We start from the raw sequence: 15189 nt of genomic DNA, 5'->3' as shown, positions 1-15189 counted from the left end.
GCAATTCAAGAAGTTTACCACAAAATCTTCTTCATAAGCATTGCCTTTATTCTACATTTTGTTAAGAGTAAATATAGATGTGATAATATATGAAAAATGGAGAATATTTAAGATAAGATGAAGAGTGATGCTACATAACCAAGTAGCTATAAATCTATGTGCAGCGATACAGGCAAAAGGCAAAGCCAAGAGCAATGCACAGCTAAACTTCTTCAGTACCAACCTTATGGTAAGAGTAAATATAGATATGATGTGTAGAAAATGGAGGGCAAAGGAAAATAAGCTGCAGAGTGATGGTAGATGAACAACTACCTGTCAATATAAGTACACTAATAAAGGACAGCATGTACTTACAAGAACAATGCAGAGCTAAAAAAATTCATTGGCATTGGATATATTCTACACTAATGTAACAATTCATACAGATCAAATAATTTGGAGCGAACAACTGATAAGCAAGCTATCATGCATACTGCTGTCACATAATGAACCAGGTATGTATGCAAGTACAGTGATACAGGACAACAGGTACTAACAAGAGCAAAGTAGTGGGCAGCATATTTGCGATATCATGTCGTTATTTTCAAACCGGAATTCTTCTTCGAGCTGATTTCCTGCAAAAAAGACCCGTAAGGCACATGCGGAAAAGTAGAAGTTCAAATTGTCATGTGATTTCATAGAAAGTACCTCATCCTGGGAACGAGACCAGTGCATAACAAGGTTTTTCCATTCAATGTCTTCTAAATTTAGCACATCAGATTTCACCGGAAATTCGTTTATAGACTTGCCATCAAAGTGTGATTTCCTGAGGTAACACCGATACTGCTGCAATGCTTCCTTGAAAAGCACAAGGAAGCTTTGCTCATCATGAATATCTAGATTGACCCTCGCCTAGTTACAACAATGTAATGTAAATCATTGATGTGTTCGATCAGCAGAAAACATGAAAATACTAACCATGAATAATAGCGCGTACACGTAAGTTGGACAGGAAGATGTGAAAATGGTGTTTATCTTCACTATAATCTTCCCATGATGGGAATATATGCACGTAGTCCCTAACAACATTGAAAGCATTGTTTTTTAAACTGGGAATAAATGGAATGGGGTTCCAATCTGCAAGAATTGGCCGTCTCTGCAGTTGGGATAAGTCTTCGACCGGTGGACTTGCTGTACTTTTTGCTGGAGTGGGATTTTTCTGTGGTACGACTGGTGCTATGGCAAATGAAATCGGTATACCTTTTGCTGGAGTGCAGGTCCTGTGTGGTGGGGCTAGTGGTGTGGCTAGTGAAGTATGGGTACAGTCTGCTAGAGTCGGTCCTACGTTTTGTGTCACTGGTTGTACAACCAATATAAGTGGGGCGCTATCTGATTTATCTGGCACCACCACGTTTTTCAAGGACTTTGCTGGTGCTCCTTCAGGTTCGGCAATCACTCTCTTCCTTTTTGATGTATGATGCACTAGAACAACATTTGAGTGGAAAAACATGGTATGATGACAGATGGAATATGTATTGACAATGGATGGGCATGGCATCTCGAGTTATATGATGAGTAAACTAAGCAGATGGCGGTGCAACAAAGTAGAAGAAATGCAAGACAACATATGCAAGATACGCGCAATCAAAAAAACCTTGCCAAATTAGAACATGCACCTTGATGGGTGAACAGGACAGGCCATCTGCCTTTGACTCCTCAGGATTAGAATAGTCATTAGGATGATATTCTGAACAAAAATCAATAGGTGGGGAGCGTATGAGTTTCATTGCTTCTATAATGGCACTCAATGCCTTGGTGCCAATTTTGTAAGTCATTGCAGTGTTCCACAATACTCTTCTGATGCGCGGATTCTAATATTCACTGTAATTGCGTATAATATCTGAGAACCATGAAAACATAAATAGTTGTGAGATTATCTTTGTAATGCAGATGATATTCTAATATAGGGGCGCCCTTGTAAACACTAGTGTGCTATCACTGGATTCTGATGGGAGAGCTCATGTGTGCTGTAATATGGTGCGTGCATTTATATAATCTGGCACAAGTACAAAAAAAGGCTCCAAAAGTAAGGATAGCTGGCAGATGATAGGTTCATAATATACTGTATAGAGAGTTTATTGCCAAACCATGATAACAAGAGCACACAACAACTAGGCAGATCATAGTGTACATAACAGGGGTACACCATAACCACGATATATAAATCAGGAAAGTGGAACTGGCTTGAAAATACGGTGTTGTATTGCCGCTAGTAATTGAAAGCCTATCGATCACGTACAGGCCAGCTCTATCAGCTGTTGACTGCAGATGTCCCTGCGCCCCTTCCTGACAAGGAACATACTGTACATACTAAATACAGAATAAACAAAGAGGAACATGTTAAAGAACAGAAGAGGAAGCATATTCTCGAGGTTCCGCTTCATTGCATACAATGTTGGTTGCCCACTCATGATGAATCACAACACCCAAAGAAATGCAATTCCATGCTGTCTCTCTATATGTGGCAATTTTGAACAAGAGTCATTAGGATCATATTCTGAACAAGAGTCAACAGGTGGGGAGCGTATGAGTTTCATTGCATCCAAAATGGCATTCAATGCCTTGGTGCCAATTTTGTAAGTCATTGCAGTGTTTAGCTTCATGAGTGGACTGCTGCTAGTGCGACACAAAGTAGCTACACAGATCATAGTGTAGATATAACGGGAAAACCTTAAGCATCAGAGTAAAATCAGCAAAGTGGAACTTTCTAGAATATATGTGCTAGTTTGCCGGTACGGCTAGAAAGGCTTCAGATCCCAGCTCTCTTCAAGTGAAGGTGCAGTACTGTTACTATCGGTGTAACTCTCAAAGGCGACATAGCTCCCCGCATTTCCTTGCAATTCTTATAGGATTCAAGTGGGCAGGCCACTACAAATCCTATTCCTATGTTTACAAGATCCTACGAATTAAAGAGGCTCAAAGTGTCCATCACAACCGACCGTATAGACCTCTACACTGCAAATGTCCCTGCTCATCTTCAGTACAAGGAACATACTGTACTACTATCATACTCCCTCCATTCCAAAATATAAGTCTTGGTAGAGACTTCCACTATGGATCACATACAGATGTATCCAGATACATTTTAGAGTGTATATTCACTCATTTTGCTCCATATGTAGTCCATGGTGGAATCTATACAAAGACTTGTATTTGGGAATGGATAGAGTACATATTAAAGAAGAACGGAAGAGGAACATGGTAAAGAAGAGCAAGCAGATTTTGGATAATAAAATGTTGGTTGCGTAGTGCCCACACATGATGAACCAGAGCGCATTAAGAATGCAACTCCCAGCTGTCTCTCGACCATTTTAGGCGGTTGGATGAAGATCCTACGTCTCCTAACCCGTCTTCTTCCTCGTCTCTGATTCTTCCCATACAGAACACCGCACGGACCGCCGGCCGGACCACTGACCTCCATCGCCTATGTTCCTCCGCCATCCCACCCCCACCCCCGCCCCAACCCCCACCCGCATCGAGTTTTCTTCGTTCGGTGATGCCCCACAACTACCCGAGCCCCTTCGTTCGCACCGGCGAACTCCGGCGAGCTCTGAAAAATCGACTGACCCAATTTTGAAATTTAGTCTACTATGATTTAACTAGTGTGGAATATAAAAGGGGAAAACCATAAGCATTGGGAGTATAGTGTTGAGCATGCCATGGCGGATCTGAAGGTGCAAACCAGACAAAGGCAACTTCGCAACCAAGACAAGAAATCAGAGTAAAGCAGTGGCGATCTGTTTTCTTACTGTGATAAATAAGTTGAGCAGATACGAAAGAGTACCGCCTCTGGTGCGGAGCCATGTACGCATCTGCTGAGAATTTGATGGTGCTGCGGTAGCGATGGTTGTCGGCGGCATGGAAGCAGATCTAGGAGGGTAGACGGTGGCGGTGGGGCGCGGTGGACGAGACAGTCATAGGAGCGGCACCGGCAAGGTGGATGACGGCGGGGATGAAGCGAGAGGATGGGATGCAAGGATCCCGGTCCAAAGTCGTGGATGAGAGAGGTCGATCTCTTGTAATGGACGGCGGCGTCGGGGTATCAGCTCTGGCATGGTGGAGGAGGATGGCGGTGGATGGGGTGGAGGACGGCGGCGGACGGAGGAGCGTGGGGTGGAGAGGGTGTTTTGGCGCCCATGGAGTACGAATGGGGAAAAGGGAGGTAGAGAGGAAGGGGGAACCATGTAGTCAGGGCACGCTTGTCTCAAATGCGAGGAAATTTACAAACTTAGCCCCCGTTTCAAATTTCTACTACATCACAGCAACATTAGTCGGTTGGGGATAGGACGGTAATCTCGCATACACCAAATATTTGCCGACGAGAGTTTGTTTTTGGCGCCCACCGTGTATGAATATGAATTGGGGAGGGAGTCGATTTTGGCTGAGGACACACTGTGTTTTGGCGCCCACCGTGTATGAATCCGGGGGAGAGGCGGTTACGTCATATTTGGGTGAAATTACAAACCTACCCCTATCGAAACCTATAGAAATCCAGCAGATAGGCTTTGCGTGGCAGGGATAGGCAGTAGTAATTTCCATCTCGCAGATTTTGGTTTCGGGCGGTTACTGCAACTTCCCCGCTTCGTTCAAATTTTGCAGAGTGCACGTTTACCGTGCCAACTCAATTCGAATCCCGTTTGTATTCTTTTTTTTCCGGGCGGGATCCATTTTCAATTGGAATTATATTCTATATACATTATTTTTTATATATACTTTGAAAAGCACAACAACATTTATACATAAATATGGTTTACAAATGGCATGATCTCATATTCATAAAGTTGTATCCATCAATTTGGATTTTCAAATATTTGAAACCACTTTATGTTGAAATCCAATGTATGCATTCCTCGCTAACTGTCTCCGATTAATGTGCGTTTCATGCGATTTTTTTACTTCTCAAACATGTATAATGTGTTTCACACACGCAACATATAGTGTAACCCCGTTTAGACATTAATTGCATATAAACCATTCATTGTTTGTAATTAAAGAATCTATGGATCACCAATAGTGATAAACTATATAACATTACACGTGTGCCCAAATTCAAATGAATATGCATGTTTGATACACCATTTTGCATTATGATATTATCGATGTCGTTATCTCCAGTTTAAATACTTGAATCCCTTTTTATCCAGATATTCATCTCATATAGCTATCACTCATGCTTATATAGGACTATCTCTTTGGACCTATACGCGTTCATCGTCTCTCAGGTATCTCTCGTGCTACCTGTATGTCGACAATGATCTTTTATCTTCGTAACACACTGACGGTACTCTCTCCCTCGACCTTCATCACACACTCTCTCTCTAAGTATATCTCGCTCCCTGCTATGTGTCTCTAACTATGATTCTCCATGTGGAATCTCTTTCTCTCACACAAACACAAAACTTTGTCTCCCGGGGTCTCATTTCTCTCTACTATTCCCATGTGTGCCACTCGCACACCCCTCATACAGAGATGTCTTTCGCTCCTTAGATATGAGAACCTACGACTCTTCCTCTTAAATATCTCTTACTCACACACAAACACAAACTCTGTCTCCCAGGGTCTCATATTTCTCCATTGTTCTCTTGTATGTCGCTCACACACACACTCTCTCCCTAGAGATATCTTGCGTTCCCTGATATATCTCTCTAGCTATCACTCTCGTTGTGAAATATCTTTCTCTCTCACAGACACAAAATTCCGTCTCTCGGGATCTCATTTCTCTCTAATATCTGTTTGTATGTGACTCACATGCACCCTCTCTCTATCTCTCTCACACCCACACACATAACTCAGCCTTCTGACCCACTCGACTCCTATCTCTAACGTATACTAGCTAGCATCTTTATCTTTCTATTTATCTATTTCTCCATCAACCTTCTTTCTCGCCCTCACTCTTGATTCCTATCACGCACACTACATATGTTTCTCTCTACATGTAGTCAAGTGCCCTCTCACACACATATATAACTTCACCCTCTGAACCACCCGGCGGTCATCTCCAACACCCAAACTAGCGGATGTCCCTCTAGCTAGCATCTCCATCTCTGTATATATCTGTAGTTTCTCCATCAACATTTCTTTCTCGCACGGAGTCTTGCTTCCTATCACCCACACTATATATGTCTCTCCATACATATACATTTATAGGTTGATCTCTTTTGCACAATCATTGTGCCTCACTCCCTCTGCTCGCCATAGATGCATGCTCCAGCCCATGGCACTATCTCTTAAAGACAAAAACACACGCTCAATTTTCGGGCCTTCTTCCCTGCATTCTCACATGCATGCATATTGTCATACTGATCCGTCTCTCCCATGTCGTTGATCTTATGACTTATGTCTTCTTTCTTTTATCTCGATCATGCACGCACACACACACACACATCCCACGTATACATGTATACCTCTCACACATGCACGTTCAAGGTCTCTATGTCTCCGTACATAGTTAATTACCCTCAATCCTAACGCCACATTGAATCGTTCTCCTATTTTGTGCACATAACTTTCGCCTGGATGGGTAAAACACACACTCACACTTAACAATCTCCTTCTAGCTACCCCCCGCGTCTCACTCTTCCCCTATATCCCCGAAACCAATAAGACCATCCCTTTGTTTAATTCCCGCCTACATGCACCATCGATATATAGTAGTCTTCCTCGGTGTCTCTCGCACAAACACGTTCTCTCGATGTCGACTCCTCTCACGCGCACACACCTTCTCTTCCCTCTCTACGGGCATTTTCTCTCTCGCACCCCATCGTTGGTGGCCTCTGCCATACACATCACCTCTCTATGATGAAGCCATGCACACTTAAATTACATCTGCCACAGAGGACCACGCGACACAAACACACATGCAGACCCCCCCACACACACTAAGACTACATCTCTCTCTCTCACACACACACAAACACACACACATGCACGCACGCACGCTAAGACTCCATCTCACACACACATTAAGTGACACTAAGACTCCATCTCACTCTCTCTCTCTCTCTCACACACACACACACAAACTAAGACTCCATCTCTCTCTCTCTCTCACACACACACACACCCCACACACACATGCTAAGACTCCATCTCACACACACATGCTCTAGGCGGAGCATTTGTTCCTACCACCCTTCATCCAACCTTACTCGTATGATAAACAATCACCTTTATTTACTTGCATAACATGGACAAATTCCACTTTACTTTAGTAGTCAACAAACTTATTGTTGGAAATATGCCCTAGAGGCGATAATAAATTAGTTATTATTATTATATTTCCTTGTTCATGATAATCGTTTATTATCCATGCTATAATTGTATTGATAGGAAACTCAGATACATGTGTGGGTACATAGACAACACCATGTCCCTAGTAAGCCTCTAGTTGACTAGCTCGTTGATCAATAGATGGTTACGGTTTCCTGACCATGGACATTGGATGTCGTTGATAACGGGATCACGTCATTAGGAGAATGATGTGATGGACAAGACCCAATCCTAAGCCTAGCACAAAGATCGTGTAGTTCGTATGCTAAAGCTTTTCTAATGTCAAGTATCATTTCCTTAGACCATGAGATTGTGCAACTCCCGGATACCGTAGGAATGCTTTGGGTGTACCAAACGTCACAACGTAACTGGGTGGCTATAAAGGTGCACTACGGGCATCTCCGAAAGTGTCTGTTGGGTTGGCACGAATCGACACTGGGATTTGTCACTCCGTGTAATGGAGAGGTATCTCTGGGCCCACTCGGTAGGACATCATCATAATGTGCACAATGTGACCAAGGGGTTGATCACGGGATGATGTGTTATGGAACGAGTAAAGAGGTTTGCCGTTAACGAGATTGAACAAGGTATCGGGATACCGACGATCGAATCTCGGGCAAGTACAATACCGCTAGACAAAGGGAATTGTATACGGGATTGCTTGAATCCTTGACATCGTGGTTCATCCGATGAGATCATCGTGGAACATGTGGGAGCCAACATGGGTATCCAGATCCCGCTGTTGGTTATTGGCCAGAGACCTATCTCGGTCATGTCTGCATGATTCCCGAACCCGTAGGGTCTACACACTTAAGGTTCAGTGACACTAGAGTTGTTATGGGAATTAGTGTGCATTTACCGAATGTTGTTCGGAGTCCCGGATGAGATCCCGGACATCACGAGGAGTTCCGGAATGGTCCGGAGGTAAAGATTCATATATGGGAAGTCCTATTTTGGCCACCGGAAAATGTTCGGGATTTTTCAGTATTGTACCGGGAATGTTCTAGAAGGTTCTGGAGTGGGGCCCACCTGCATGGGGGGACCCACATGAACGTGGGTAGTGGGGGCAAGGCCCCACACCCCTGGTCAAGGCGCACCAAGATCCCCCCTTAGAAGGAATAAGATCATATCCCGAAGGGATAAGATCGAGATCCCTAAAAAGGGGGGATAACAATCGGTGGGGAAGGAAATGATGGGATTTCTTTCCTCCCACCTTTGCCAACACCCCAATGGACTTGGAGGGCAAGAAATCAGCCCCCTCCACCCCTATATATTGTGGGGAGGCGCATGGGAGCTTCACCCTTGCCCGTGGCGCAGCCCTTCCCCTCTCTAACTCCACCTCCTCCTCGGTAGTGCTTGGCGAAGCCCTACCGGAGAACTGCAAGCTCCACCACCACGACGTCGTGTTGCCGGAGCTCTCCCTCAACTTCTCCTCTCCCCTTGCTAGATCAAGAAGGAGGAGACGTCCCCAGGCTGTACGTGTGTTGAACGCGGAGGCGCCGTCCGTTTGACGTTAGATCGGATCTTCCGCGATTTGAATCGCCGCGAGTATGACTCCCTCATCCGCGTTCTTGTAACGCTTCCGCATCACGATATTCAAGGGTATGAAGATGCACTCATCCTCCCTCTCTCTCTCGTTGCTAGTCTCTCCATAGATTGATCTTGGTGATGCGTAGAAAATTTTGATTTTCTGCTACGTTCCCCAACAGTGGCATCATGAGCTAGGTCTATTGCGTAGATTCTATGCACGAGTAGAACAAAAAGTAGTTGTGGGTGTTGATTTTGTTCAATATGCTTACCGTTATTAATACAATCTTGTTTCGATGGTATTTTGGGATGAAGCAGCCCGGACCAACCTTACACGTACACTTACGTGAGACAGGTTCCACCGACTGACATGCACTTGTTGCATAAGGTGGCTAGCGGGTGCCAGTCTCTACCACTTTAGTCAGATCGAATTCGATGAAAAGGGTCCTTATGAAGGGTAAATAGCAATTGGCATATCATGTTGTGGTTTTTGCGTAGGTAAGAAACGTTCTTGATAGAAACCCATAGCAGCCACGTAAAACATGAAAACAACAATTAGAGGACGTCTAACTTGTTTTTGCAGGGTATGCTATGTGATGTGATATGGCCAAAAGAATGTGATGAGTGATATGTGATGTATGAGATTGATCATGTTCTTGTAATAGGAATCACGACTTGCATGTCGATGAGTATGACAACCGGTAGGAGCCATAGGAGTTGTCTTAATTTATTGTATGACCTGCGTGTCATTGAACAACGCCATGTAATTACTTTACTTTATTGCTAAACCGTTAGCCATAGTAGTAGAAGTAATAGCTGGCGAGACAACTTCATGGAAACACGATGATGGAGATCATCATGATGGAGATCATGGTGTCATGCCGGTGACGATGATGATCATGGAGCCCCGAAGATGGAGATCAAAAGGAGCAAAATGATATTGGCCATATCATGTCACTTTTTGATTGCATGTGATGTTTATCATATTTATACATCTTATTTGCTTACAACGACAGTAGTAAATAAGATGACCCCTCATTAAAATTTCAAGAAAGTGTTCCCCCTAACTGTGCACCGTTGCGAAAGTTCGTTGTTTCGAAGCACCATGTGATGATCGGGTGTGATAGATTCTAACGTTCACATACAACGGGTGTAAGCCAGATTTACACACGCGAAACACTTAAGTTGACTTGACGAGCCTAGCATGTACAGACATGGCCTCGGAACACAAGAGACCGAAAGGTCGAGCATGAGTCGTATGGTAGATACGATCAACATGAAGATGTTCACCGATGATGACTAGTCCATCTCACATGATGATCGGACACGGCCTAGTTGACTCAGATCATGTAATCACTTAGATGACTAGAGGGATGTCTATCTGAGTGGGAGTTCATAGGATGAACTTAATTATCCTGAACATAGTCAAAAGATCTTTGCAAATTATGTCGTAGCTCGCGTTTTAGTTCTACTGTTTTAGATACGTTCCTAGAGAAAAGATAGTTGAAAGTTAATAGTAGCAATTATGCGGACTGGGTCCGTAAACTGAGGATTGTCCTCATTGCTACGTAGAAGGCTTATGTCCTTAATGCACTGCTCAGTGTGCTGAACCTCGAACGTCGTTTGTGGATGTTCCGAACATCTGACATACACGTTTTGATGACTACGTGATAGTTCACTGGGTAATGTTAAATAGTTTAGAAATGAGGCACCAAAGACATTTTGAAATGTTGCGGAACATATGAGATGTTTCGAGGGCTGAAATTGGGATTTCAGGCTCGTGCCCACGTCAAGAGGTATAAGACCTCCGACGATTTTCTTAGCCTGCAAACTAAGGGAGAAAAGCTCAATCGTTGAGCTTGTGCTCAGATTGTCTGAGTACAACAATCACTTGAATCGAGTGGGAGTTGATCTTCCAGATGAGATAGTGATGTTTCTCCAAAGTCATTGCCACCAAGCTGCTAGAGCTTCATGATGAACTATAACATATCAGGGATAGATATGATGATCCTTGAGATATTCGCGATGTTTGACACCGCGAAAGTAGAAATCAAGAAGGAGCATCAATTGTTGATGGTTGGTAAAACCACTAGTTTCAAGAAGGGCAAGGGCAAGAAGGGATAATTCATGAAACGACAAAACAGTTGCTGCTCTAGTGAAAACCCAAGGTTGAACCCAAACCCGAGACTAAGTGCTTCTGTAATGAGAGGAACGGACACTAAAGCAGAACCACCCTAGATACTTAGTAGATAAGAAGGCAGGCAAGGTCGACGGAAGTATATTGGATATACATTATGTTAATGTGTACTTTACTAGTACTCCTAGTAGCACCAGGGTATTAGATACCGGTTCGGTTGCTAAGTGTTGGTAACTCGAAATAAAAGCTATGGAATAAACGGAGACTAGCTAAAGGTGAGCTGACGATATGTGTTGGAAGTGTTTCCAAGGTTGATGTGATGAAGCATCGCACACTCCCTCTACCATCGAGATTGGTGTTAAACCTAAATAATTGTTATTTGGCATTTGCGTTGAGCATAGACATGATTGGATTATGTCTATCGCAATACGGTTATTCATCTAAGGAGAATAATGGTTACTCTGTTTATTTGAATAATACCTTCAATGGTCTTGCACCTAAAATGAATGGTTTATTGAATCTCGATCGTAGTGATACACATATTCATGCCAAAAGATATAAGATAGTAATGATAGTACCACATACTTGTGGCACTGAGTCATATTGGTATAAAACGCATGAAGAGGCTCCATGTTGATGGATCTTTGGACTCACTCGTTTTGAAAAGTTCGAGACATGCGAACCATGTCTATTGGTGTATATGCATGAAGAAACTCCATGCAAATGGACCGTTTGGACTCACTTGATTTTGAATCACTTGAGACATGCAAATCATACCACATGGGCAAGACGACTGAAAGCCTCGTTTTCAGTAAAATGGAACAAGAAAGCAACTTGTTGGAAGTAATACATTTTGATGTGTGCAGTCCAATGAGTGCTGAGGCACACAGTGGATATCGTTATGTTCTTACTTCACGGATGATTTGAGTAGATACTGAGTATATTTACTTGATGAAACACAAGTCTGAATTATTGAATGGTTCAAGTAATTTCAGAGTGAAGTTGAAGATCATCGTGACAAGAGGATAAAATGTCTATGATATGATCATAGAGATGAGTATCTAAGTTATGAGCTTTGGCACGCAATTAAGACATTGTGGAAATTGTTTCACAATTAATACCGCTTGGAACACCATAGTGTGATGGTGTGTCCGAACATCATAGTTGCATCCTATTGGATATATATGGTGCGTACCATGATGTCTCTTATCGAATTACCACTATCATTCATGGGTTAGGCATTAGAGACAACCACACTCACTTTAATAGGGCACCACGTAATTCCGTTGAGACGACACCGTTTGAACTATGGTTTGGAGAAACCTAAGTTGTCGTTTCTTGAAAGTTTGGGGCTGCGATGCTTATATGAAAAGTTTCATCGTGATAAGCTCGAACCCAAAGCAGACAAATACATCTTCATAGGATACCCAAAATGGTTGGGTATACCTCCTATCTCAGATCCGGAAGCAAAAGTAATTGTTTATAGAAATAGGTCTTTTTTCGAGGAAAGGTTTCTCTCGAAAGAATTGAGTGGGAGGATGGTGGAGACTTGATGAGGTTATTGAACCATCACTTCAACCAGTGTGTAGCAGGGCACAGGAAGTTGTTCATGTGGCACCTACGCCAATTGAAGTGGAAGCTGATGATAGTGATCATGATGCTTCGGATCAAGTCACTACCGAACCTCGTAGGTCGACAAGGACGCGTACTACTTCAGAGAGGTACGCAATCCTGTCTTAGAGGTCATGTTGCTAGACAACAATGAACCTACGAACTATGGAGAAGCAATGGTGGGCCCGGATTCCGACAAATGGCTCGAGGCCATAAAATCCGAGAGAGGATCCATGTATGAAAACAAAGTGTAGACTTTGGCAGAACTACTTGATGGCCGTAAGGCTATTGGGTACAGATGGATTTTTAAAAGAAAGACGGACAATGATGGTAAGTATCACCATTAAGAAAGCTCGACTTGTTGTTAAGATGTTTTCTGACAAGTTCAAGGACTTGACTACGGTGAGGCTTTCTCACTCGTAGTGATGCTAAGAGTCTGTTGGAATTGGATTAGCAGTTACTGCATTATTTATGAAATCTTGCAGATAGGATGTCAAAACATTGTTTCCTCAACAATTTTCTTGAGGAAAGGTTGTATGTGATACAACCAGAAGGTTTTGACAATCCTGAAAGACGCTAACAAGTATGCAAAGCTCCAGCAATCCTTCTAAGGACTGGAGTAAGCATCTCGGAGTTGGAATGCACGCTTTGATGAGATGATCAAAGATTTTGGGTTTATACAAAGTTTATGAGAAACTTGTATTTCCAAAGAAGTGAGTGGGAGCACTATAGAATTTTTGATGAGTATATGTTGTTGACATATTGTTTTGAAAAGTGTTTCAATAGAAAACCTGGATTAAGCTGCTTGAACATTGAGCATCAAGATCTATGAGGATAGATCAAAAACGCTAAATGGTAGTTTCAAATGAGCACATACCTTGACATGATCTTGAAGGTGTTCAAGATGGATTAGTCAAAGAAGGAGTTCTTGCCTGATTTGTAAGGTATTAAGTTAAGACTTAAAGCTCGACCACGACAGAAGAGAAAGGAAGGACGAAGGTCGTCCCCTATGCTTCAGACGTAGGATCTATAGTATGCTATGCTGTGTACCGCACCGGAAGTGTGCCTTGCCATGAGTCAGTCAAGGGGTACAAGAATGATCCAGGAATGGATCATTGGACAGCGGTCAAAAATTGTCCTTGGAGTAAATAAGGACATGTTTCTCGATTATGTAGGTGATAAAGAGTTCGACGTAAAGGGTTACGTCGATGCAAGCTTTAACACCTATCCGAATGACCCTGAGTAGCAAACTGGATACGTATAGTGGAGCAACCATTTGGAATAGCTCCAAGTGGAGCGTGGATGCATCATTTACAATATGACCTTGAGATTTGCGAAGTACATACGGATCTCAATGTTGCAGACCCGTTGACTAAAACCTCTCTCACAAGCAAAACATGATCAAACCCCAGAACTCATTGAGTCTTAATCACATGATGATGTGAACTAGTTTAGTGACACTAGTGAACTCTTTGGATGTTGGTCACATGGCGATGTGACCTATGAGTGTTAATCACATGGCGATGTGAGCTAGATTATTGACTTTAGTGCAAGTGGGAGACTGTTGGAAATATGCCCTAGAGGCGATAATAAATTATTTATTATTATTATATTTCCTTGTTCATGATAATCGTTTATTATCCATGCTATAATTGTATTGATAGGAAACTCAGATACATGTGTGGGTACATAGACAACACCATATCCCTAGTTAGCCTCTAGTTGACTAGCTCGTTGATCAATAGATGGTTACGGTTTCCTGACCATGGACATTGGATGTCGTTGATAACGGGATCACATCATTAGGAGAATGATGTGATGGACAAGACCCAATCCTAAGCCTAGCACAAAGATCGTGTAGTTCGTATGCTAAAGCTTTTCTAGTGTCAAGTATCATTTCCTTAGACCATGAGATTGTGCAACTCCCGGATACCATAGGAATGCTTTGGGTGTACCAAACGTCACAACGTAACTGGGTGGCTATAAAGGTGCACTACGGGTATCTCCGAAAGTGTCTGTTGGGTTGGCACGAATCGAGACTGGGATTTGTCACTCCGTGTAACGGAGAGGTATCTCTGGGCCCACTCGGTAGGACATCATCATAATGTGCACAATGTGACCAAGGGGTTGATCACGGGATGATGTGTTATGGAACGAGTAAAGAGACTTGCCGGTAACGAGATTGAACAAGGTATCGGGATACCGACGATCGAATCTCGGGCAAGTACAATACCGCTAGACAAAGTGAATTGTATACGGGATTGCTTGAATCCTTGACATCGTGGTTCATCCGATGAGATCATCGTGGAACATGTGGGAGCCAACATGGGTATCCAGATCCCGCTGTTGGTTATTGGCCAGAGAGCTATCTCGGTCATGTCTACATGATTCCCGAACCCGTAGGGTCTACACACTTAAGGTTCAGTGACGCTAGAGTTGTTATGGGAATTAGTGTGCAGTTACCGAATGTTGTTCGGAGTCCTGGATGAGATCTCGGACCTCACGAGGAGTTCCAGAATGGTCCGGAGGTAAAGATTTATATATGGGAAGTCCTATTTTGGCCACCGGAAAATGTTCGGGATTTTTCGGTATTGTACCGGGAAGGT

Source organism: Triticum dicoccoides, chromosome 3B (genome assembly GCF_002162155.2).
Source record: "Triticum dicoccoides isolate Atlit2015 ecotype Zavitan chromosome 3B, WEW_v2.0, whole genome shotgun sequence".
NCBI lineage: Eukaryota > Viridiplantae > Streptophyta > Magnoliopsida > Poales > Poaceae > Triticum > Triticum dicoccoides.
The sequence above is the reverse complement of the archived record's forward strand: the minus strand, read 5'-3'. Positions refer to the sequence as shown.